We start from the raw sequence: 26,289 nt of genomic DNA on the forward strand, positions 1-26,289 counted from the left end.
AAGACAGCTTCACAGAACCTGTGGCACAAGCACCAAATCCCCCACCCCCTAACCCTAGTCCAGAGCCTCTTCCGGATTCTAGAAGAATGAGGAGGACCTTCTACCCAGAAAAGGCCCACACACCAGTCAGGTTAAGTCTACAGGGAGCAGAGTCTGCTCCTCTTGGAGGGACAGAATGCTGCAGTAGGAGGTTAGAGAGCTGGAAGAACGCCACGTAAGGTGGGGGATGGGCAGAGCAATAGGGTTGAATGAGGAGGACCTTCCCTTAGCTGATGGGGGAGAGAGCTCACAGCAGATGAAGCAGGAGCAGGAAGGAGGCAACAGGGCCTTCCACAGAGACAGAAGGATGGACAGACTTTCCAGACTTGAGGCAAAAAGACCTATTTGCCTCAGCATCTCCCACTACACCCCACCCCCGGGCCCCATCACTGCTATGGTGCAGACACACCCTCAAATACATACACAGAGGCCTATGCTTGCAAGCTTGTGTACGTGTGTACACACACACACACACACACACACACACACGAGCTAGGGAGGCAGTGCATTGAGGCATCGGTCTGTAACAAAAAGAACTGAAGATGGTCTTTCTGACAGAACAAGAGCTGAGCGGGGGAACAGAAACTTCAACTGTCTTCATGTAAGTGTCCTGTTCTTCCTGCCCCCCAACATGCACACATACTGCACACACTCCTGAGGAAGCTTCTGGTCTGCTGGGCACAAGCAAGCCATCCTCCCTCCCTCTGACGCCCCTCCTCACAGTGGGGAAGCCAGAGCAATCTGTTCCTGATGGGTAAACACAGGCATGACGACGAGCGAGCGCACACATGCTCACACAGCACCCAGTGCTCGCTTCACCCAGGGTTGTAGCACACACTTGGGCTCTCATGACCACCCAGCAGAGCTCCCCAAAGCCCCCACTTCCACATACACACAGCCAGAGCTTTACAGACACACCCAGGAACCTCTCGCAGACACTGGCATTCAGAGTGTACCATCAAGGCCACACATCATGGCCTCCCACGTGGACACCCGCTGTCACAGCCTCACATACGCTGGTGTGCGTGCACACACGCATTACAGTCACACACACAAACTTTCTCACACATGCTCATTCAGAACAGTGATGGCCTCACATATGGATACCATCACACACTCAGAACAGTCCGTTTTCCACACAGATACCATCATACCTCCAAAAACTCAAACCCTCAGCCTCTCACACCCCTATACCCAGCGGTGGGCAATACACAGATACTTATTCAGAACAGTCACTCTGTGTTGGGACAATGGGTTGCCTAGGCTGTGCTTGGGGGAAGGGGTGTAAAGCTTAGGGTGGCCTAACACAGGAAGGAGGGACTCGTTTGGTTCCTAAAAAGTGAGGAAATAAGACGATTATTCCCTAGGCAGTTACTTCCTCCCCTAATTCTGCTTTCATCAGCATTTGGAAATGAGGGGAGATCCAGGCCAGACTGGAGGGATGAAGAAGCTCCTGGGTGAAGAGATGGTAGTATTGGTAACAGCAGGAGCCAGAATACCCCAGAAACCAGCCCGCTCCCCAGACTGCTACTGCCTCCCCTCTTCACCCACTCTTCTCCAGGATGAGGATCAGAAGGAGCTTTCAGCCTAGCTACCTGCTGTGTGATCCCAGGCCTCTTCGAAACCTCTCTGTGCCCACAATAGTCTATAGGGCATCCCAATGACAGGCCTGGTTGCAGGAGGGGAGGAAAGGGAAAAGAGATGGGGCTTCAACCTCAATCCCCAGGCCCTGCCAAGGCCCTTGTCATCACTGTCAGGTCCAAAGAGAGATGGGGATAGCACTGACCAAGCTGGTCACCACCGAGAACAGGAATCGAGACCCTGCAGCCCCACCTCCCATCACAAGAGAGGTCATCCTGTCTCTGTCCAAGCAGAATTGAAGCCAAGCTGTGCTTGCCAGGCCCCAACCTGAAAACAATTGGCAATGCTGTTGACATCCTCACACTTGACACTCCAGGTGTAGCTTGGGCCCTGATGCTCTGTCCTAAAGGGAGCCTGCCCGCTAGGGTTCCATGGAAGCCAGGCAAGAGAGCAAACACCAGGCAGCAGAAACCAGGCAGGATAATCCATAAAACCAAGGGATAAGAGACTTGTGGAAAGCAGGCAATGGGAACAAGAGAAATCAGGAAGCAGGGTCTAGGGAAACCACGTGACAGGGCCAAAAGAACTTAGGCTGTGGGAGCCAGATGAAACCAGGCAGTGGGGAATAAAGTTAGCTAGGAGGTGGGGACATATGAAGCCAGGCAAGAAGCCCACAGAATGTGAAAAAAGAGATATCAGGAGCTCATCCTGTCTAGATGTCACCCCCACACCCTGGGCCTCTCTCTCAGTAGCCCCCTTCCCACCCAGGTGGTAGTCCCTCCCCCCGGCCAATGGACACAGCCAGAACACTCTCCTCTCTCAGAGGCCTGGTCCAGTTGCAGCCAATGGGCCCCGGCCCCATCCCTGGGACCTCAGGAAGTCCCAGTCCCTCCCACCGGCTGCAGAGGCAGGGGGGCTTTGGGGGTAGAAAGAGAAGAGGAGAGACAGCTTGGCAGGGGGAGCACGCCGAGCAGCCGCGGGGGGTGGGGGCCGAGTAAGAAGCAGGAGGGAGGGCTGGCGGGCAGGCGGGGACGTCTCGGCAGCGGCAGCGGGGGTGACAAGTTCTGCGGCCCTGCGCCGCGCCGCCACTGACCTGGGTCCCCGCGCAGGCGCCCCGTCGGTGCCTCCGGCGCTCAGTGGGTCAGTCCGCCCGCCCGCAAGCATCGGGCCCCCGGGGCTCGGGGCTGAGGCCAGAGCGGCCCGGGCAGGCCCGGGCTGGCCCAGGAGGCAGGAGTGGGGGGACGTCCCCACGAAAGTCCCGGCCGGCAAGCAGGCGGGCGAGGGGCCGGGCCGAGCTGCGAGCGAGCGAGGCGGCGAGCGGGCAGGGAGGAGGGGAGGAAGGGGCGCGCCGCGAGCGAACGAGCAAGCCGAGCGAGCGGAGGGAGCGAGAGAGGGACGGCAGGCAGTGAGGTCATCCTTTGAATCTAATTGTCTGAGTCAGGAGGAGATGTGGCACTTGATGCAGGGGGAGGGGAGAGGGAAGGGACCCTCCGGGCGCCGGGGCCTCCCTGACCCTGCCCAGGGTGAAGTTGCCTCAGACCAATTCGGACAGATCCCTGCATGTCTCAGAACTGACCTCCGCTGCCAGGGGAATCAGTAAGCCCTGGCATCAGCGATCCAGTCTCATCACCCCCAGAGAGTGATGGGACCTCAGGAAGTGATGGGAACCCCCACCCGGGCCCTGGTCACCTTTCTGCATTTCTAAGGGTAATGGGAGGCCCCCCCCACCCACCTCCAGGTCATATTCCTACCCTATGAGGATAAATGGGGAACTTCAGCCAGCCTTCCAAGTTATCTTCATGCATTTTAGGAACATGGAGTCCCCAATTCTATTCCCCAAGTTACTTCTTGCACTGGAAATTTGGGGGAATCTGGACACTGAACCCCAGCTCACCTTCCTGCCTTCTGAGAATGGCAGTGCAATGTCATCCAGTCCTCCAGGTACTGCACTTTTGAGGGGGGCATGAAGACCTCCAGCTGACCCGAAAGTCTCCTGTTCTGCATACCCAACCCTTCCCAAAGGGCAGGATCCCAGCCAGACTCTTTGGGTTCCCAGGGGCTGCCCAGGGGACCTGGCTGCTCAGATAGTGGGGGGGTGGGGGGGCAAGACGGCCGCTGGACCTTGGGCCTGTCAGGTGTGCACAGCCATGCGTGCACACATGAGCACATGCACACGTGTGCACATACATGCTGTGGGGGGGAGGGCACCAGGCAGCTGGGGATGCTCACACCAAGGGCCACACAACCCTCCTCACTTCCCCATGGGGGAGGGGTGATAAATATTTCAGGGGCTTTTAGCTCTGAAGGGGCTGAAGCTGGGGGAGGGAGGGGGATCCACGATGCCTGATTAATGGGGTTACGGGCTTGGATCAATCCGTCCGCCCGCTGCTCCCTCCTCCTTCCTCCTCCCTCCCTCTGCCTAATGCGCTTTATCAGGAGACGCTTTTCTGACTTGGCAGCGTCGGGTGTTTTAAATAGACCCATTTAGAGCAGGGGTTGGGGGAGAAAGGAAGGGGGGAAGGGAGACAGAGATTGAGACAGGCTGGGAGACAGAGACAAATCAGGAGAGAGACAAGCCCCAGAAGAGAGACTGGGAGAGGAGAGACAGAAGGAAATGCAGACATGGAGATAAGAGACGAGGATGAGACTCCCACAGAGACTGAAATGGGGAGAGAGGCCAAGGGGAACCTGGGGTGCCTACAGAACAGAAACAAAAATAAATAAAAGAGAGACAGAGACACAGAGAGAAGAAAGGAGCCACTGGCAGCGGGAGAAACCCAGAGAGGCTCTCTGCAAGGGCTGAGTGCTAGCCTGGGAGACAGCAGATATCTTTTATTTCCAAAAACAGTTTTTCATCCACTTTGTTAAATTAAAAAGCTGTTTTTAAAGTGGAGCTGGAGGTGCTGCTGGGGGAGAGTGGACAGAACTGCCAAGTCCTCCCTCCAGCCTCCTCCTCAGCCTCCACAGAAGCTGCCTCAGCCTTAACCCCTGGGGGTGTTCTCCAGCTCCCCTGCTCTCTGCGATCCTCTGGGGTCCCTGGAGACAGGGTCAGGGCATCTGAGCTACTGTTCACTGGCAGGAAGTCCTTCCTGCCGTCTGGCCTCAGTCCCTCCTGCTGCAGGGAGCCCATTCTCTTGCTTGACCACTAGCCTTCTCTTCTCCAGCCCGTTCCAGCTCCCTAAAGTGTTCCCAATTTGGGGGGAGGATTATGTGCCCTCACAGCTCAGTAACTCACTTTCCCAACTAGCCATCAGACTCCTCCCAGGTGTGCCCCCTATAAATATTTATTACCCATTATTGTGTAAATCTGAACTTCTATCAGATACCTCACTCTGTCCTTTGGTCCTCTGGGAAGAGTGAGATGGAATCTTAACCCTCTACAGCCCTTTGGAGCCTCCCCTCCTTCTCTTCAGAATCCCAGCTCCATTTTAAGTCTTTTTTATGGCCATGTGTCAGCCTGGGATACCCCCACCCCACCCTGAACAACACCCCAGTCCTAGTTCTGAAGGGTCAGTTCCGCGGGGCCGGGAAAATGGCCAGTCTGTTTGGGAGCTGAGATGAAAAGCCCAGCCGGCCTTTGTGGGCCTCTGGCGGGTTTTGGACAATAGGCCCTTCCGTTCCGCTCCAGCGCCTCAATTCCTTGCACAACCCCACCCCCGGGCTGCCAATCCGGGGGCCTTGCTTAGCCTGAATGAAAGGAGGGGAGAACCAGGCCCAGCCCTACGGCTAGCCCCAGAAGATTCTGGACTTTCTGACCTCCCATCCTATGTCCTCCAAACTCAGCTGTTTCCCCTATCAAGCCAGAGAGACACTTTGGGGGCAGAGAGGGAGCCTGACAACGAGATAGAAACATATTCCCACATCCAGGATTCAGCCCCCTCATGCAGAACGCAGTTTACTGACCTGTCTTCGCCCTTGTCTGTGTGACTATGGGTAAGTCTCTTCCCCTTTATGGGCCTGACATGAGAGCATAGAAAGCCTCAGGAGGAAGGGCAGGGGGAGGGATCTCAGGCACTCCTTTACTCATGTCCCGGGACCTACAGCTCCACCCACTGTATCTGCCTGATGCCCTGAGACTGACCTGCCTTGCTTGGGTCCCCAGCACATACCTCTTCACCACTGACCGCACACTGAGCACATCAATGTCCTCCTCTTCCTCCAGACCAAACTCGTCCTGAGACTTCCAAAACCAAGGTGGGGGGCGGGGGGGTGATGCGACAAGGCTGAGTTCTAGAAGGGCAAGGGGCACAAATCAGAGGTCACAGAGACACCACAGGTCTTGGTCCAACTCAAAGCTTGTTCCATACTCACAACCCCACTAGTAAGAAGGAGAAACTAAGGCAGAGAAACATCTAAAAGAGGAAAAGTTGGGAGTAGTCCAAATTCCACCTGGCACCCTTGCTGACTTCAGGTTCTGAACCACAGGGACAAAGGGAGGCCAGAAGCCAGTGGCCTGACACCACATACAGATACACACTATACACACAGAGAGACAATCCAAAATCCACACACAATCAGTTCCCAGACACAAGTACCTCCGTATCACACACATTCTCACATGCATACTCATATAGAGACACATGGCTAATGGAAGGGCATAAACACCCACCATCTTACCATCCTTTTACTCTCCCTTGTCACCATTCTGATTTCTTGAGCATCTGTGAGGTGCCAGGAATTGTTAGGCATTTTACATGCATTATCTCATTTAATCTTTATGACTTCTCCATGAGGTAGGTTCTAGTACTATTCCCATTTGACAGTTGAAAAAAACTGATACTCAGGGAGGTTATGTACCGTAACTTGCTAAAGACCACGTAGCTGATTAGTTACAGAGCAAGATTTGAGTCTTAGTTCCAAAGCCTTTCTGCTACACCAGTTTGCCGCTGCAGATCTCTCTCACCTGTACAGTGCCTTTCCCAATAATAATACAGTAACAGCTAACCCTCCTCAGGGTCCTTGGTGAGCCAGACACCATGATAACTACTTAACATGCATTTTCCCATTGAATCATCAGAACAACTGTTAGAGGTAATCCTGTTTGCATTTTACAGATGAGGAAATTGAGGCTCAGAGAACAAAAGCACCTTGCCCAAAGTCACACAGCTGGTAGCTGGTAAAGGAGCTGGTGCTGGCCTCAGGATGATCTTGAAAGCCACTGTTGCTTCTATGGGCTCCAGTCACTTAACAGAGCCCTCACTACCTACAAGACCAAGAAGAGCCTCAGGATCCAAATGTCCCTCTCCCCCAAAACCAGGTCCCAAAGGCATGAAGAGGTGCTTAAACACATACCCATGAGAAAGGGACTCCATGTCATCTAACTCTACCCAGAGATACAGAGAAACCACCAACCAGGGAGAGATGGCTGGAAACTAAAATAAGACGTTAGAGATGCGCTGGCTGGTGATAACAGATGGAGACACACCAAGAGATAAGCCCAAAGAGAGAGAGGCAGAGTGGAAGACAGAGACAGGAGGCACACATCAGGCCAAAGAATGACAGAGACAGTGGAGGGGAGGGGGAGACAATAGAAGGAGAGGAGGGTACAGGCTGACGTGAAAAACCAGACAGATACACACCAGCAGACACAGACACATATAGATCCATCCAACCTTCACAAGAAAAAAACTGTGAAAGCAAACAAGGCTTAGGCTGTGTGTGATGTGTGTGTGTGCGCGCGCACGCGCGCGCGCACACGCATATGTGTTGGGGGGGCATGCAGTGTCTGTATCGCTACGCAGATTACACCAGCTGCTTCCAGCAATTTCATCTGATTAATAATAAATGCCCCATAATTACAGCTGCTCCCCCAGCCCTTCTTCCTGTTTTTCGTCAGCTGCCGCCAGGCCAGCCCCCTATGTATCCATGGCCCCCTCCATCCTCACCTGCTGCCTTCTAGGATGCTGAGAGAACATGGGCTGATGAAGGAGACCAGACTCCCAATCTGAGGGGGATTACCCATCTTTCTTGGATTAATGCCCTCTGCCTCCAAGCAAAAGGTCATCTCCCTTAGGTCTTACTCAGAAGTCTTTCTACCCTGGGCATAACCTGTGACCCCTAATACAACTTAGGGGCCCTGGTCTAGGATGCAGAAAGATGAACTCTGAACTCCCCTTGCCCACTCACTGGCTGAAAGAAGTCTCCATTCACAAACATCCCCTAGTCTTAAAACCCCAGTGGCTCAAAGGAGGAAGGGATCAAGACAGGGGTCCCCACTCATCATTCCAACCCAGGCAGCCCGAGTTTCTGCCCACATGTGTACCCTCATGCTCTAGACACTCGGTGGCTCTGCCTCCCATTCCTGAAGCTTCCCGCCACCCCCAGGTCCACCTCCTTCCAGGCCTCCCACCCTAGCTCTCCGAGGCAGCTCTATCAGAATCAGCTGCGGGTTTGTGCTGATCTGTTTCTAATCGCAGGGGCCTGGTTCACGCTTGTCCCCCCACCCCACCACCACCACCACCCAATATTGATTCCATTATTTGGAGAGTCATTGACGTCAGGGGCCTGGATGTGTGCCAAAGCCGCCTTCTCTCCCTGCCTGGGCAAGGGCCCAGCCCCCCAGTCCTGCAATTTCACAGAGGGGCCCAAAAAGGTCAGCTCACGGGCCAAGGTCACACGGTATCTACCCTCAGAGGCAGAGCTCTTCTTACCTTTGTGGGACCACTATGCAGCTCTGTTCTCCTGGGAAGAGGGGCTACACAGAGTCCTAGGGGGCAGAGATGAGGTGGAGCCTATGAAAGGGGTAAGCAAGAGCCTCACTGGGACTTGGGCTGCAAGGAAGGGCTCTAGGAGGTAGGGATGGGGGCAGTGGCTCAGGAAAGGCTATTTGGAGATGTTTTTCTTTGCCACACACTTATTTTGGAACATCCTGAAGCTGGACTTGAAATGGTTACTACTGACTACTTCGTTTTTATGTCTGATACCACACTGCAGACAAGAGATTACCCTAAATCAGGGGTGTCCAAACTTTTTTCAACGTTTTTCACCAAGGGCCATATGCGGAAAAATACACAAACAGCCGGGCCACTCACTCGAGGTGAAGTACGTATTGCCTCACCTGGTTTATTTAAGTAAACTAAATATATTTTTGGAATTTGCTGCGGGCCAATAAAAAATGGATTGCGGGCTGCAGTTTGGACCCCCCCACCCTAAATGGTGCCATAATTTGACTGTCACCACTAATTTTATCACTCTTTGTTCTATATAAAACAAAGGTTCTAGCTCCTGTGACTCTCCTGCCCAAGCTGCCTCAGTTTCCCCACACTCTCCCAGTCTCTCCCGGCTCTGTGTCTGTCTGATCAAGATGCAGCCAGTGCTACACCAGACCACACTGGCAACTCCTAGGCTCTGGCTGGACAGCGTATTTTTAGGATCTGAACCCTGTGTTCTCAGAGAACCAGCCGTTAATAACCAATGCAGACAGTCCACGCTGCCTACAACGGCTTAACAACCTCAGAGCCCAGCCTCAGAGGCTCAGAGATGGGGTCCAATGCTTCGGCTAGAGTCCGAGAAACCCAGACCTGGAGAAAGCAAGGGACATGCTCACAACCACACAGGGAGAGAAGTATTCTTTCCAACTTCTGAAAAATCCTGAAGCTGGGGAGAGCACAGAGGTGACCTCCAACCTCTACCACAAAATCAGGGTCATTGCCCTGACCCAGTCTCTCTGAGTCTTTCAAGGAAGAAGCTACCTATCTGCTCTCCTTCCCTGAGTACAGGGAAGTCCTTCCTTTAGTCTAGCTTGCAATAACTCAGGGGTCCTTTGAGCCAAACAGGGGTGTACAACAGAGGCTGTTGGGTCTCCAGCCACAAACCCCAGGGAGTCCCCTCTCCCTGTGGTCTGTCCCACTCAATGATTCATTCCTCAACATTTATTGGCACCTAATCCCTCCCAGGCACTATGCTGGGAGTTGGGGATACGGTCTGCCCACAAGGAGCATTCAGTCTGATGGGAGAGAAAAAGATGTATTGTTTATTCAACACTGCCCCCCTACCATGTACCAGGTCTGTGCCAGGGGCAGGGTATTGTAGGGAGCAAAGCAGACCCAGTCCCTGGGTCTCAGAGCACACAGGCAATTACTATGCAACCTTGCTGAGTGTTGCTAGGGGAAAGTATAGTGTATGGTGGGGCATACTGACTGCCCAGGTCTGGAAAATCCCATCCTCCTGTAGGATTGAGGACTTTTCCGTCTATTCCTAAACCCCAGGACCGGCCCTTGTGCTAACCAGAAGTCATGACCACCGTCTAACTTCATGTCCTTCCGCTGTAGCTCTAGCCTCAGCTTTTAGGAACGGGTTCACCACAACAGCAGGGTCTAACTCTGTTCCCACATCTGCCCCAGCTCCTCTTTCCACTCTTGCCCCCACAGCTCCTGGCTTTGGTGACCCTCAACCCAGCATGGCTCTGTGCTTTAAGGGCTCTCTTTGCCCTCTACAGAGGCAAAGGGGGGTGGTGATGACCTCAGCACTCTTAGCCTACAGGGACTACTTGCCTCCCCAGCCTGTCCCCACAGGAAGCCAGGAGCTGGGGTGGGTGTGATCACCCAGGGCCACGGGAGTTTATACAGCTGATGTTCCATGGTGGGTTGAGAGGAGGGGTTAGCTCTCTGTTCTAGTCTCCATTCTCTCTGGGACCCCCTCCCCAAACCAGGCACACATGGTTCCCCCCAACCATCTGCATTTCAAAGAAAATCCACTCCATATGTTTCCAATTCATTTACACTTCAACTCGCCATGGGGGGGCAGAGAGCAGGGCGCCTAGCCTCTAAGCTTCCCACCCCCATAGGGAGGCTGGAGAGCATGTGTCCCCTTCAGGGACAAGGACTAGTTACAGCCCAGCCATCTGAGCCTGAAGGCCAGGTTCCGACTTCATTGTCTCCCATGGGGTGACAGCACACTTTAGGCACCCCACCCACTGGCCCCATAATGGGAGGGTATGTGAAGCTGCCAGCAGTGTCTTCAAGACAGATGGAGTCCTAGGGTTCATTGTTACCTAGCCCAACACAACCCTACCCCTCCAGCTCCCAGGGCTATTGTTGTTCTTAGGAGTAGAGTGGGGAACCCTGGACATTTCCTGGAGACAGGATAAGGGCTCAACAGGTCTTCCAGAAAACACTGAGATATAACATAACTTGGCCCTTACCCCTCTCCAGCCACAGCAGAGGAGAGAAGAGAAGGTGGGTTCCAATCTTCTAATTCCGTCTCCTGTCCAACTACCTTCTCACCACAGATCTGGGGCTATCACCTCCCTTAGAATCAGAGATTCAATACCCTGAAAGGGTTAAAGGAGCCCCTTACCAGGTAATCTTCACACCCCTCCCATCCTAAGGATGGCTGGGATGGGGAGATGTCTTGGGAAGAGGACATGAGTCTTATGTCCCCACACCTGACCCTCTCTACCACAGGAGGGGTGACCAAAACTATTTAAGGGGAATGTGCACGGACATGGCACATGGGGGACTCTAAGGGTACAGATCACCCCTGTACCAAAAAGCTACTCAGACCTTCCCGCCAAGAGCCTAGTCTCCTTGGGGAAAAAAGGCAGAAAAATTTAACTGGGTTAGTGTTTCCTACCACGCTCTCCATCGGCCCCTAGCCCAAGTAAGGGATTGGATCACACATGTATCCCCTCCCCTCCCCACCTTTGTAGGGGACAGATCTTGTAGCAATCTCTGTTCCTCACCCCAATTGCCCTGACATACACCATAAGCCAAAAGAAAGCATGGCTGTATTTGACTATGAGTTTTAAGTTCCACTGAGAGTATGAGCACCACAATCCTAGTGTGGGTTTGAATGTGAACTCCAGGTTGAAAGAACAACTGGGTGTGATTCGAAGTGTGAACCCAGTGCCCTCATGTGAATATGAAAGCCTTAAGATGTAAGCAATGAGTCTGAGCACTAGGACCCTAGTGTGAGTCTGAGTATATAAGCCCCAGGATGGAAAGGTAAGTTTAATGTCATCACCAGGGATGTCAGTCGGAGTGTGAACTCCAAGACGGACGTATACATTTGAGTGTGAACCTAGGCTCCACTGTGCATCTGACCGTAAGCCCCAGGACTAAAATGTGAGTCCCACAGAAGTCAGTATAAGCATTACAGTCCTAGTAAGTCTAAGTGTGAGCCCCTGGTCTCAAGGGCATTCTGAGCCAAGGCTCCCCATGTGAGTCTGAGTGTGAGCACTCGGGTTCCTTTGTAAGTCTGATTGTGAACATTGGGTCCCTAAGTGACCGCAGGATGTAAGTGAGAATCTTGCGTGTGATCACTAGAGTCCTGGTGTGAGTCTGAGTGTGAGCTCCAAGATGAAAGCATGAGTCTATGAACCTCAGTGTCCTATCTGAGTCCTTGAGTCCAAATGTGAGCCCCAGGTTCTCCATGAGTCTCAGTGTGAGCCTCTAGTCTTACTGTGACTATGAATATGAGCCCCAGGATGTGAGTGTAAATGGAATACGTTCCAGCGTCTTGGCATGAGTCCAAGTGTGAGCCCTAGGACCCTAGTGAGATTCTGAGTGTGGGCTCCAGGTCTCAATGTAAGTCTACGAGCCAACTCAGGATAGAAATGTGAATCTAAGTGTGATCCTAGAGCCCCAGTGTGAGGCTGAGTGTAAACCCCAGGACTCAAGTGTATAGCTGGATATGATGCCTAGGACATAAGTGTGAATCTGAGTGTGAGTCCCACTGTCCTAGTGTAATTCTGAGTGGGAGTCCATGTGAATTTAAGTGTCCCAGTGTGAATCTGTGTGAATTCCAGAGCCCCAAGAAGTCTTGAGTGTGATAAACTCCTAGTCTTTGTAGAAGATTCAGGATCCCAGGTGGAGTATTAGCCCTAATGGAGTTCCATGCCACCAATCCTAACCAGAAGCCCCAAAAACCAGTCCAGAGGATTTGTGTGGGTTTTGATAATGGAGACCGGGAAGCATGGTTTATTGAGACACACAGCACCCCCCACCCAGTCCAGGCTAGCCCTACAGCCGTAAGACTATTCAATTGTTCAAGCCCCATCCTCACACATGCGATGGTACACCATCACACCCAGAATTAGATACACAAAAATACACGCCATGTTTCAGACCCCCTGGACATACAGCAAGTATAGATGCACAAACACACCCAGACTCCCACCACCTCAGTGATTACAGCCACCTGAACACCCCTAGTGACAGAGACACAAATATAGCAAGTATTACAGGCAAAACAACTAATGTTACAGACACACTCCTAAACAGGCATGCAGACACACACCCAGTGTTGCAGACAAGCTGCCAGCCACACAGACACACACAGACGCTTCTCAAAGAGAGACTAGACGGAAAAAGAAAGAAAATCCTGAATTTTCAACAAGGCGTGAAATAGTCCTGCCCGCCTGAAGCTACTGAAGGGGGGAGGGGGCCAAGAGAGAGAGCGGCCGAGTGTGAGAGCTAGACGCAGGAGAGGCTCGGGAGAGGAGAGAAGAGAGGAGCCGAGTAGGAGAGCTGTCCGTCTGGTGACCTCCCCAGCGGCCCAGCCCCCACGCACGGGAGATACACTACTCTGAGCAACAGAGGGACACCAAGGCCGGCTCACACAGAACCGCACTGGAGGATACACACACCGGCAGACTTACAAAGAGATGGGGATACACCACAAATGGATTCACATAGACACACAACACAGGACTTACAAAGAGACACTGGAGAAGAACCACTTCATAGAGAGACATCCAGGTGGACTCACGAGGAAACCACAGACAGGCTCTGGCCGAGACAACACACACACACACACACGGGAATTCACACGGACACACATACACTGGCAGACGCGTCTCTTCACACCCCTGGGCGCTTTGAAGTCCAGATTTTTGCCGGAGAAGGAAGCCGCCTCCGGGCGCGCGGGGGTCACTGAGACCCTCCCCCCCAAGCTCCGGAATTTTCCCAGACCCCGCGTGCGCTGCTGAGGAGTGAGGGAGAACGGGGACACTAGGACAATCCGCCCCGGCCACCTCCCCCCAGCGGATTGTCCGCCCCCACCACCACCACCACGCCCAACCCTCGACGCGCCAGGACGTGGGGGGCCTTTTCTCCTGCGCCCCCGCCCCCGAGTTTGCGGACAAAGTTTCCCGTGAACTTTCCTGTCCGCACCCCCGTTTGCGGGCCCACGCGTGTCCGTCCCTCTTACTGCGCGCACAAGGGCCGCGGGTCTATCGGTCAGCCCGAGGGTCCAGCCGCGCGAGGTACGCCGCGGGGTACTCACCGCGCCCTCGGACCGCCTGGGCTCCGTGCCTCGCCCTTCGACCGCCCCCGAAAGGGAGCGAGGCAGGGAGCGCGTAGCAAGCACCGCTGCCGGATCCCGCCGCCGAACCCCGCGCCGCGCCGGCTGGAGCCGCCGCCTCCGCTGCCGCTGCCGCTGCCGCCGCCGCCCGCTCTGCACCGGCTCTTCGGCGCTCGGCAGCTTTAACCCCCCCATCCTCCTCCCTCCCTCGCGTTCTCCCTCCCTCTTTCCTTCGCCCATGTGACCGCGGGCGCCCGCTCGGCCGCGCGCGCCCTCGTTCCCCTCCCCCTCCCGCCTTGTCTCCCCGCGCCTCCGCGGCCGCGCGCCACGACCCCCTCCTGGCCACGGCCCCCGCGCGCCCCCGCCTTGGAACGCTCCCGCGCTGGCACGCGCGGCCCGCTTACGCGGGCACACTCACCCTGCGCAGGCCTATGAGCTTCCCTCCCCCCGCAGTCGCCTCGACCTGGCACGCACCCTCCCCCCGCTGGCACATTCGCCCGCACTGGCACGCGGGGCCCCCTCACATTCGCCTTTCTCGGGAACGCCCTCCAGACTGCTGTGGCCCCCGCGCTTCACGCGCAGACCCGACCGCGGGTTTCAAAGACGCGCGAGCACATACCCACATACCACACCCACTCCGCGGGATCCCCTAGGGTTCCTGGGCGCGCACCCATCCCCCGAGGTCGCTCATTCACACTCTCACTTAGCCTTGGCCAGGTCTCCGCTGCGCACACTCCCGCTTGTTCAGGCCCTGACTGCCTTGTACCGACATCCTGGCACAACCCGGGCCAACTCTCGGGGTCCTCCCGCTGGCATCTCTGTGAGAGGAGTGCCCAGGCCCCACTTAGCCAGAGCGCCCAGGCCCCACTTAGGGCAGAGGAGGCCATCCAACTCCGCCTCTACCCTATTTCTATCGCCCCCAGCAGTACGCACACAACACACCTCGCGCGGAGGAAAAGGGGCTTTACGCTCCCATGATCCGGGATGGACCAGGCTGGGGGACCAGGCCCTCGTCTCCCATCAAGTCTACGGTGTCACCAGCACTACGACCCTCTCCTTCCTCTCACCCGCCCCCTGCCCCAATACCTGGCCTGGGGAGAAACTTCCACTAGGATGAAGGGGTAGGGAGGGTGCGCCTTCTATGCCTGGACAGCACGAACGAGTTTGGCGACGGAGGTTCACCCCTCGAGCTTTCCTTTCACAGCCTGGGCCTCTTAGAGGCCGTGTGCTCACTTCACTTGCCCCCGGGCCTCCGGTCTGCCTAAAACATGGGGAATTAAGGTTAGACAACCAGACCAACTTCTGAGGCCACTCGAGAGCGCAACAGAAAGGGTGAATGCCAGAGGCAGAGAATGAGTGGCCCACCCCACGGACTTTTCACCTAACCTTTGACCCATAATCCCGGTGCCTTGCACCTCCAGGGAGCTGCTCCAGGACTGGGGGTGGAGAGAGAGAAGGAAATATCTTGCTGTTTCCTCACACCCTCCCCCAGTAGGCTGCCCAGAGCGCCCGGGCCCTTTCCCAACAAATGCCTCGGGGACTCCCATTGCAGAAAAAAATCTTCCCGCCACTGCCCGGGCTTTTCACTTTCACTTCCGTGGCTGCAGAATCCCCTCAGTGCAACCGGCAGGGGTCAGCGGGGCTGAGGCTTACAGAGGGCCGGCTGGGGTTTAACTACACACAGCGAAATAGTGGCGTCCAGCTAAGATCATCACACCCCCACCCACAGTAGGTGTCCCTATCCAGCCTCTCCCGGCCCGAAGCCTCCAGGTCATCAAGCCACCGACCGGAATAAGGTGGTGGGCACCGGTAAGGAGCGGGGCAGGGGCGACGGAATCTTTGGGGATCAGGAATTGCCCCTCATTCTGCGCGGAAACTGGGCCTGGGCGTGGTTGGGTGCTCAGGGGGCCGCCCCTCTCCTGGAGGGGCGGACAGGCGTCGCGATCTGTGGGTCATTGCTCGGCTGACTTGACCTCCGGATACTCCCAAGTCTTCTGCTAGGTTGAGAGCTGTGGAGAGTTCCGCACCGGACCAACGTCTCCACCTGGGGACGCGGGATCGCGGTCGGCAGTGCCTAAGTCCGCGGTTGCCAGCGCAGAGTCTGCGCGGGGCAAGGTCTACGCGGGGCAACCGGGGTCCGGAGCTGGTCATTTTGGTGTGTCAAAGAATTAGCGAGGATGAGAGGCGCACGTCGGACAGGAACAAGGCGCCTGTCGAGCCGCAGTTCCTCTGGGCGCAGCACCCAACCCCACAGCCGCGCCCGCTTCCCCGAGGCCACAGCGACACCTGGCGGCGTTGCGGGATTCCCTTTCCCCTTCTGGCTGCGGCTCCAGCACAGAGGCAGCGCCCACCTACGGAACTACCAGGGTGCGGCCTGCTCTCCTTCCCGCCGCCAGCGCCTGGCCCAGAACCGATTCTCCTCCCACCTGAGCTGGGGCAGCAGATTACTCGTGGGTTTCTGCTCCTGCCGCCTTCAATGCCCTATCTGCACACGAGCTTCTGAGCTTCCTAAGCCTGTGTTGAACCCTCCCGGACCTCACTGCTGTGGGGGTAAAGTCAGGCTTCTTAGACCGGGTTTAACAGCCCTTGCAGGCTCTGCCTGTCTCCTCTCCAGCTTTATTAGGCACCTCTATCCCCAGACTCCTGGCTCTGCACCAGCCCCCTTCTCTTATGGTGCATTTATGCCTAAGCCAAACCCCTGTTCACGGTCACCCTGCCCCCAGTGTCACCCCATCTTCACCATCTGCCCCTCCCACAGTGGGCAGCAGGAAATAAACGCCTCCAGTTGGGAGCCCTACTGCCCTGCAAGTGAGTGATGGGGATCCCAAATTTGATAACCCTAGAAGGCCTTGGGAAATTAAGGGAAGTTCTCCTTGACTTTGAGTCCCTAGTGTTTTATACCCACCATGAAAGAAGGGCTCTGTGGCAGGACTTTTGGCTCCACCCTCCTCCACCCTGGAAGGTGACCTAGATTTGGACCACCTCTCACCTCTCACCCCCAGGAGTCAGCTGTGCCATCCCGAGCCGTTGGGTAGCAAGGACCCTTTCCCATTCCTACTAATGTGTCCTCGAGGAAGGAGGCCCCTGCCCGCACGTCCCAACCTCTGGACTCGAGGTCTACCTTTTCCAGTGCTCCTTCAGAAATAGTGCTTATTTCTAAATTGCTATACCATCAGAAAGTTCCATCGTGGGGCACATACTTGGCTATCCAAATACAAACACTCACGCACAGGCTCTCTGTTTTACTTACAAACGTCAAATACATCGTCATGTAAAATCACACAGTTTCAAAGAGTCAAACAGTTGTATTTAAACTCGATATGGCACACTGGGAGTCAGGGTCCCCTGCTTGGGACTGGGAACTAGAGGTTCTTGAAGGGTGGACCTCCCAGAGCCACACGCTTATACACAATACCCACACATAGACACAGTCACACAGCCATGTACTCATTCACACTGCCTGTCACACAGGCACACACACAGAGTTACACACGTTCTCAATCATACAAAGTCCCACACTGGGGTTTGGCGATGGGGCGGCTCCGGGAGGCAGTTACATAAACGCCCTCACAGCCCCCCTCGCTCCCCCGCACCCCCCCTGCTTCCTCACGCAGTGCCAGCGCCTGGGGCGGCTTGGCCGAGGCCCGGGAACAGCTCGGCCTCGCGGAGGCTCCAGGCGCCGAGAAACACGATCCTGACACAGCCCTAGGCCTAACAAGGGAGGGGGGCCCAGAGCACCCCCTCACATACTCAAGGTCCAGCCCAGCCCCCCAGGGAGGACTCACCCCCATCCTGAGACAGCTCCCAACACCATCCTGGGACACCACCTAGGACCCAATCACAACACCCTCATCCTGCCCTTCTGGAATCCTGTCATCTGGACCTCCTCCTAAGTGTGTCCTGACCCTTCCAACCTCTGGCACCAGAAAAGAGCAAAAATTCCCTAAAGGTAGAGAATGGGAAAGGGCTTGAAGCCATAATGGGAGAATGTAAGTATTCAGCCCGGAATTGCCCCCAATTCTCTGAAGCTCACGCCTCTTCCCTCCTCACCTGGGCCCTCTAAAGTCACTTGGAGAGAAAGAGGTACTTTCACTCCGGCTCCAGGCCCTCCTCAGCTTTGCTGCCTACTGATTGCAACATATTCTCTCAGAATTCTAAATTATTTGAAAGATCAAAGTCCTCCCATCCTTCTCTTTGATATCCTTCTTTCCTCCTTAGTTGGAAGTTCTAACTCTAGTCCAACCCAAGTTCCTCCTGTTTTGCTAAGAAGGACGTTTGAGGGTGACCTGGGACATTGAGAATGAAATGCCCGAAAGGAGGAGGGGTGAAGTTTCAGGAAACCACTGAAAGTCAGGAGTCCAGGAGGAAAGGAGAGAACATCTGTACCCCCACCCCCCACCCCCAACATAACCCCAACCCCACTCTGCAGCCCAGACTAGATTTTTCATAATAGATTTTGAGTATCTGCCTGGGCTGCCCAGACCCAGGCAGAAAGGGAATTTCCCCCTATGTTCTCTGTTAATGAACAAAACATTTCATGTTGAAATTCCTCCTCTGCCCCCAGCCCAGTGTCTCCAGGGCCCCCAGCCTGACCAAGCAGGGGGACCACGAGGAGAGAAGTAACAGAGTAGGGATAGCCCCCAAGAGAAGCATAATTTACACGGGGGGGGGCATGTTTTTTCATAAATAATTGGGTGGCTTTTCTTTTTCACTTTTGGCTAAAATTACCCACTCCTGTGGCAGATTCCCAGAAAGGGCGGCGGGAGGGCGGCCGGAGCTGTCCCAAGGCCCAGGACATGGCCCCCCTCCCCTGGGCCTTCCCCAAGTTGTTTTCCTGGTCTCTTCCTCTTGGATGTTTTTTTGATTATTAATCACATTTTCCATCTGCAGGCTTGGTCCAGACCCCCTCCCCCTGGGGTCAGGGCTAGACAGAAGAAGGAATGGCAGGCTCCAGGAAGATGAGTTGGGGACGAGATAGGCAAGTGGCCCCGGATTTTGGCTGACCTGAAAGAGGCAATCAGTGGCGTCACAGATCACACCCTTACTATCCTGGTACATAGCAGGCCCTTATTCAATACAAATAGAGTGAAAGAATGACCAGGTGTCCAGCTTTCACAGCACCCAGCTGGCACAGGAAAGCAAAGCCCCTAGTTTCAGTCCCCTTATGCTACAGACAGGGAACAGCTCAGAGAGGGAGAGTCATCTGCCCAGAGTCACACAGCCAGTTAGTGTCAGGGCCAGAGCAGGACCCCAGGAATGCTAATGGATTCCCCCATTCTCAAGACAGTCAGTAAGTATGTATTGAGTACCTATTATATGCCAGGCAATAATCTAAGTGATGGGATATAGCAGTGAAACAAACAGAGAAAAATCCATGCCCTCTCAATGATGTGGAGAAATTAGAACACACACTGCTGGTGCATGTGTACATTGGTACAACCACTTTGGAACACTATTTGGCAGGATCTGCTAAGCTGAACATATGTATACCCTGTGACCCAGCAATTCCACTCATAGATATATACCCAAAAGAAATTATTGTAGAGTTCAAGAACATTCATAGCAGTTTTATTCATAACAATAGCCTCAAACTGGAAACAACCCAAATGGATGAATAGATTGTGATATAGTAACAACAATAGAAAAGAAGCAACTACACACAACAAAAGTGGATAAAGCTCACAGACAAAACGGTGAGTAAAGGAAGAGGAGGAGGACGAAAAGGAGAAGGAGGAGAAGGGGAAAGAGAAAAAGAAGAAGGAGAAGGAGAAGAAGAAGAAGGCACAAAAGAGTATATATTGAGTGATTTCATTTATATAAAGCTCAAGAACAGGCAAAACTCATTTATGGTGGAGGAGTTAGAATTGCAGTTACCTTTGTTGGGGTGGCGTGTCCAAAAGCATACACACATATGTCAAAACTTGAACTGTGCCCTTAGGGTTTGTGAACTTTACTGTTTACTTTTTGCCTAAAAAAAAAACTTCAAAGATCCTCTGCCCTCATGGGACTCACATTCTAATCAGGGAAGATGGATACTAAACAAAATAGGTGAGTATATAATTTATTCACATGAGAGTTCAGTGTCTGACTCCACAGACCCCTCAGGCAACAGGTGACAGCCTAAATGTCACCTAGAGAAGCCTAGACTAAGCCTCTTTGTTGTGTCCCCTTGTGCCATACTTTTTCCTTGTAGTAGTTAGTGTGCCATTTAACTACTGAGTTATTTGTGTGGTACCTGTGAGTCCCTGAGGGCAGCTCTGGGGACTCCATCTCCAGCCATCTTGAGCTAGGTCGGCCATTGAACAGCTGCTCTTAACACTTCAAATAGGTTGAAGTAAGTGTTGAATGAATGAATGAATGAATGAATGATGCAAGCAGGACAACATTGAGCTGGGGGACTAAAGTCCCAGGGCACAGCGGAGGGAGCCTATCTGAGTGATTCACAGCCTCGAGGAATGGGAAGGAGGGTTTGGTATCTTATAAGGGATTAAGCAGAGACCCAGAAGGCAGGCCGAGGCAGATTGAGTGGCTAAGAGACCACATCCTGAAGTGCCTTTGGTGCCAAGGCCATGCAGTCCTGGAAAGGCATAAAGTAGGTGAAGAATAGAACCAGATTTGCATTTTGGAGAGATCATTGAGGCTGCTGGGTAGAGAGGGTGGAGAGAAAGGCCAAGACTGTAGGTGGGGCAGCCAAGAAGGAAGTGTTTGCAGCGACCCATAGGAGAGAGACCTCCAGCCTCACCTGCGGCAGGGCCATGGAGCTTAAGAGAGAACAGGGCTTTGGGGAGGCACACGGATTCATCTTCTCCATCTGCTCCCATGACCCCCAAAGGAGCCCCCGTGTCACTCTTTACGCAGAGAACAGGCGCCCTGGACACTTAGGCCAGTGTCTGCTCTCCCAAGGCCCCTCCCCCTGGGCGATCCTGGGTCTGGATTAAGTTTGGAAAGAGAAGCAGATGGTCAGGGAGCAGATGTGGGGAGAGGGACGAGGGAGGACCGGGAAACTAGGGGTTAGGGGGACTATACATGTTTGAAGGTGGGAGCAGTGGCACAGACTTGCAAAATCACAGATGCAGTTTTTCATTTTGTGTTGCACAAATTTGCATGAAACTAATGATGAGAAGCTCAGAAGCACAAACTGGGTCCCTTCCTCCCTCCTTCGCTGTCTCCCTCCCTCCCTCCTCACCCCAGTGGGCCCTGATCTCCCTCTCCTCCCATTCTTCATGGAGGAGGCCTATGTCTTCAAAGGACTGTCCCCTTCTGGTGCCAGGCAGAGTCTGACCTTGATCCCTGCTGCTGTAAAGCTGCCTCCCTGATAACAGGGCTGGGATTTCCTAACAGTACTGACACTCATGTGGCCCCAAGATTGGCTCCCTCCCTTCATCTCCAACAGCTCCATTCCTGGCCAGCCTGCACTCTCCTGGGGTAGGGGGACAGGGAAGAAAGGAGGCTCTCAACTCCCAGAAATGCAACTGTTGTGATTTGGAAGACAAAGAAAAATTAGAGATTTGAAGACTGAATGCCAGAGATACCCAGGCCTAGGGAAACAGACCGAGGCAGAAGGGGAGTCCAAAAGAGAAAATTAAATTAAATTCAGTTTAACAGACATGTATTAACACCTACTGTGTGCCAGGCCCAGAGGGAACATTGTGTACAAAAGTCCAGATGACTCCCAGGCTTTTGGCACGAGTGACTGGGAGATGGCGGTGCCATTCACTGAGCTGGAGAGAGAGTTGGGGCTTGACATGTCCAGTTGAAGGGTCTGTGGGATGGTGGCCAGCAGGGGCAAGGACGGGGAGAACACAGAAGCTGAGAGAGGGCTGGCGGGCTGGCTGGCGGGAGGTGTGTGGTGCCCGTCCAACAGCTCGCAATGCCCTCAGTCGCCTTGGTGCTAGTGCTGGTTGCGTGGATATTCATCACAGTCCCAGACTGGCTTGGGCACTAAGGGTACTGGGAGGTGACAAGACAAATCAGGGAGCAGAGAGAGGGTGTGATGAGAGGGAGATGAGGAGAGAATTGCAGCTGAAACCCTGGGAAGTATGATTAAAAGACAGAGAAGGCAGAGGAAGTGTGATGGCCTCACAGGTAGAAGAAGAGCCAGGAGTCAGGGTTGTCACAGGACCAAAAAGGAGCCTGGTGAGCCCAAGAAAGAGCCCTGGTCTTCAGCAGCCAGGAGTGGGCTGGGGGCAGCGGGACCAAGTTGGTGCTGTGGAGCTGATTGACATAGACCCTCCACAGGGGCCTGTGAGCACAGTGTAGGCCCCGCCTTCCCCAGCATCCCTGCGGTCCCTGGAGTCCTACTTGGTCTAGGGGCCTCTTTCAGCCAGGCACAGGAGAAGAGGATGAAACAGCTCCCCTGCCCCCAGACTTCCATCCCTGAGCCCTGAGCCTTCCCGGGAGAGTCCTGACCTTCCTCAAGCTTGGGAGCCTGTAGCGGTCAGGGGAGTCTGGGGACCCTGGGGGTAATTGAAACCAGGGCTAAGACATTAGAAACCATAACGTGGACTCCCTGGCTCCCCCAGGATAGCTCCTGGTTTTCTTCTCACCCCAATCCTTCCTGCTGCTGACAGCTCGGCTCTCCAGGCCTCTACCAGCTGGGCCAATGACTCTCCTCCCCAAACAAACTAGAAGAGGTCTCCAACCAGAAGGCACCCACAGCCAGCCCTCAGGGACCTCTTCTCTGTGCTCAGACAACCTTAGTGTATACTAGGCAAACTCCTTACAAGGAGGTGTCACCAAATTCTAATCTTAATCCTTCATTGCAGAACCTATCCTAGGGGGTTGAACTTAGACAATAGAAAGGATTTCTCAGTAGTGAAAGAGAAAATAGAGGTAGGAGATGTGGGGCAGGAGTACCTCTCAGCTAGCAGGTGCTCAATAAATGCGTGGGGAAGAAAGAATGAGTGTCAAAGCCCACCAGAGCGCGGGATTGCCTGGGCTGGATCTGAAGCAGGGGCAGGACAGGCTGCTCCCCAGGGTGGCACGAAGGGAAGGGCAGATGAAGAATTCTGCGGCCTAGCTTCCCTTTCCACCTCTCTCGCTGCTCTGATGTCTCTCTCTTTCCCTCTGTATCTCTCTGTCCCAGTCCTGGTCTCTGACAGAAAGGACAGAAAGCCTCATGTGTTGTCTGCCTGATGGGAAGGCCTGGCCCCTGCACAGCTGCCTGATGGTTCCAGGACTCCCAGATTCCCCACGAGTGCTGGTGGGAGCTCCCCACCATGGTCTCTGCCTATCTCTCTCCTTGGTTCCTACGTGAGACTGAAGGGTTCAACTACCTAACTCCACTGCTTACTGGCTTTGTGGCCTCAGGTAAGTGACTTAATGTCTCTGTGCCTCAATTGCCTCAGGAGTAAAACAGGATCATAATAATGCCTATTTCCTAGGACTATTGTCAAGATGCAATTAAATGAAATAATCCAGTCAAGTGTTTAGCTTTAGAGCCCCCTCCATCCGCAGGCTTCGGCTTTCTCCCCATTGATGTCTCTATGTCTCTCCCTCTGTCTGTCACAGACTTTCTCCCCATCTCTCTATCTACATCATCCTCTGCCTCTCAGTCTTTGTCTGTCTCTCCACCTTTCTCTTGATCCTTTTTCTCTCATCAATCTGGCTCTGCCTGAAGCCCCCAGACAGCCCTGTTTGACCCTGCTCCAATCCGAGTTGGCACAACTGGCCCAGGTGAGGTGGGGTGGGATGTCTGGGGAGGTTTCTAATTCAAACATGGAATTCCTGGCAGCAAGATCACGCCTGGGCCTGAACGTGGGTGAATCACAGTTGGTGGGAAGAGTGATTGTATCTGTGTCCTTTCTGGCCAGGCAGGAAAACTGGGGGCTTGGCCTGGCAGTCTCTTGGAGGAAGGGGGACTTGCCCTGACTGCTCTGACTGCCCCCACACCTGGGCCCAAGCCAGATCTCCCATGTCTAGTCCCTGTCTGGAGGTAAGGCAACCTGCCCAGAGCTGAGGACCAAAGGGGAAGCCCTCCACCTCTATATAGGGTGGTTTACCTACCCTCAGAATACTCTGGCCCACCCTTCCTCCAAGTCCTGCTCTGAGCTTCCCATGCCCCATCCCAAACCCTTATGGACTGCCTCCGTAGATCCAGCTTCTCGTCTCTGGCTCTCTCTGTTGCTGTCTCTATCTGGGTCTCCCTTCACCTTGATCCATGACTTTGGCAGCCAGCCACATATGATTTGCACCCCCAAACTGAGGCTGCCAGGGATAGGAAACTACGGGGTTGAAGAATCCTATGTTATTCACCTGGACCGAAGAGTCCCTTCTTGTGGGGGAGGCAGAGGACACAAAGAGTCCAGATGTAATTTCTATATCACTGTGGATCTGTGAAGACCAAGCATGATGTGGAATAGGTGCTCTGTAACTATAAAGCAGGTGAAGGAGAGGCAAACAAAGGACCCCAAACAGGGAACTGGATGGCTTAGGCTGCCGCAGGCCAGAAGCATGGATAGACTATTGAAAAGGCTACTGCTTGACTCTGGCTCAGTGAGGAGTCTTCTCTGGAGGTCAGGGTTAGTCTCAACTAGTCCAAGATACCCCCAGACCTGGGCCCCAGCCAGACCCCTCACGTCAGCTCTTGGGCAGAGGGCCAGATGGGTAAACCACTAAGACTTGCCTCTGAGTTCCCTGTTCCCAAAACATCATTGCCTCAAGGTGCTCACCAGCTCCAAGGAGAGAGAACTGGGACTACAGATCCAGAGAGGGAGAAACACTAGGCAGGGTCACACAGAAGACAAAGGCTGAGACTGCCTCCCTGATGTCCTGGCAGCCAGCCTGGGCCTGTCACAGGGGTCCTGTGCCAACACTGTGACAGGGACCAGACGTGAAACGGGATTTTATGTGGTGAGAGAGCATAGGAATCCATGAACATGTGGGCAGCTGGGCAAGGGGTGGAGCATGTCATCAAGCAGGACAGATGTACAGCTTCCTGTCCTTCCCATCACAGAGGTAAGCACTGGGATAAGAGGCTCCAAGAGACAGAGTGAAAGAGAGGCAAGAGAACCCGGGAGAGAGACCAAGAAATAGACACAATCAGAGACAGAGTCAGATGCAAAAACAGAGATATAGAGAAAGATGTGAGTCAGAGACATAGAGACAGGGAGAGGCAGAAGAGGGAGAGCCCTGGAATTAAAGACACAGAGATAGAAATAGGGAGACACATGAAGTCAGAGAGAAACAGTGTCTCAGAGTCACAGAGCAACAGTGACATGGAGTCAACGACGTACAGACACAGACAGAGAAACTCAGAGGCTGAGAGGCAGGAAAAAAACAGGAGAAATAGAGATGGAGAAGACAGAGAGAGAGTGGGAAACAAAGACAGAAAAATCAAGAGAGGCAGAGAGATGGAGAGAGAAAAAGTCAAAGGGAAACAAAAAGACAGAGTGAGGCAAGGAAAGAGGTTAAAACAGTAGGAATGGCAAAAGTGGGCAACAGATGAGTGTCTCCTGGTTTCCAGTCTCTCCAGCCTAATCTCCCCAGGGTTTGGGCCCCTGTTGCTATCCTTTGGTTTCTATAGCAACAGGGAGGGCAGCACTACATTTGCATATATATTTACATCCTTTCTTTCTGCATAATTCAACAGGTTTGTGCATATTCATGAGACTGTGAGTGAAGGTGACTCCCAATACCCCCACCAGTGCTCAAAACCTGGCTGTGTTGCCTTCTGCTTGCCGTACCATGGTCAAGGCTCTAGGCCCCACCTCACAGGCTCTGACCTGTCCCTGCCAAACCTTGTTAACAACATTCCCTGCCTGCTCCCCAAACACTCCCTTGAACTTTCCTACCTATCTCCAGACCTTTCCTCAGGTGGTGCCCCTCTGCCTGCCGGGGATGCCCTTCTCTTGGCATCAGTTCTGCCAATGGTACACACATGCAAACATACACACACACACACGCCCTCACACACGAACTCTGGTGGGGTGCGTGGCATGGAGTGACCAATGCTCATTCTGGCTCCCTGGTGGAGGAGACTCATCAGTCACAATCCTATCTGGGTGTTTCTGTCAAAGAAGGGAGTACATGGAAGGATCACATTGAGAGAGGCTGGGCTATAGGCTGAGCCCAAGGCTGACAGATCCACAGACACTGCGGCCTCCACATGGAAACTGACACAGCCTATCTGGTTCTAGCCAGAATAATCAGAAGCGCAAGGAGAGAGCCAAAAGTTGCCTCAGGAACAGAAGGACTGAGGTGGCTCAAATGGTGGAGGAGAGGGCAGTGGGGCTAAGAACGCTTTCATAGTGCCGGGCCTTGAAAGCTCTTGTGGGCGTGGAGGGGCTTCTCCAGGGCCTGCTCCAGCCATAATTTTGGCTTCGTCATCTCCTCGTGGATCCCTGTGGCAGCCTCCTCACAGCTCTTCCTGCCTGTGCTTCCAAATCCATTTTCCACACTGTAGCAGTCATAGCTCTCTCTAAAACA

At 53.9% G+C, this 26,289-nt stretch overlaps 1 protein-coding gene across 5 annotated transcripts in view; it reads right to left on the minus strand.

Annotated features, from left to right (window-relative positions):
- The window catches only part of CNTFR (ciliary neurotrophic factor receptor), a 44,988-nt gene extending 30,961 nt beyond the window's left edge, over positions 1-14,027 (minus strand). For 2 of the 5 annotated variants that reach the window (XM_033122908.1, XM_033122907.1), the window contains exons 1-2: positions 13,846-14,027; positions 5,730-5,850 (exon numbers count right to left, since the gene is read on the minus strand). The gene's annotated coding sequence lies outside the window, so the exon portion shown is untranslated. Of the gene's footprint in view, positions 1-2,713; positions 2,736-5,729; positions 5,851-13,845 lie in introns of those variants that run through there. The other 3 variants (XM_033122909.1, XM_033122910.1, XM_033122911.1) reach the window with 2 other exon arrangements.
- Positions 14,028-26,289: the final 12,262 nt, after the last annotated feature.

Source organism: Rhinolophus ferrumequinum, chromosome 12 (genome assembly GCF_004115265.2).
Source record: "Rhinolophus ferrumequinum isolate MPI-CBG mRhiFer1 chromosome 12, mRhiFer1_v1.p, whole genome shotgun sequence".
NCBI classification, from domain to species: Eukaryota; Metazoa; Chordata; class Mammalia; order Chiroptera; family Rhinolophidae; genus Rhinolophus; species Rhinolophus ferrumequinum.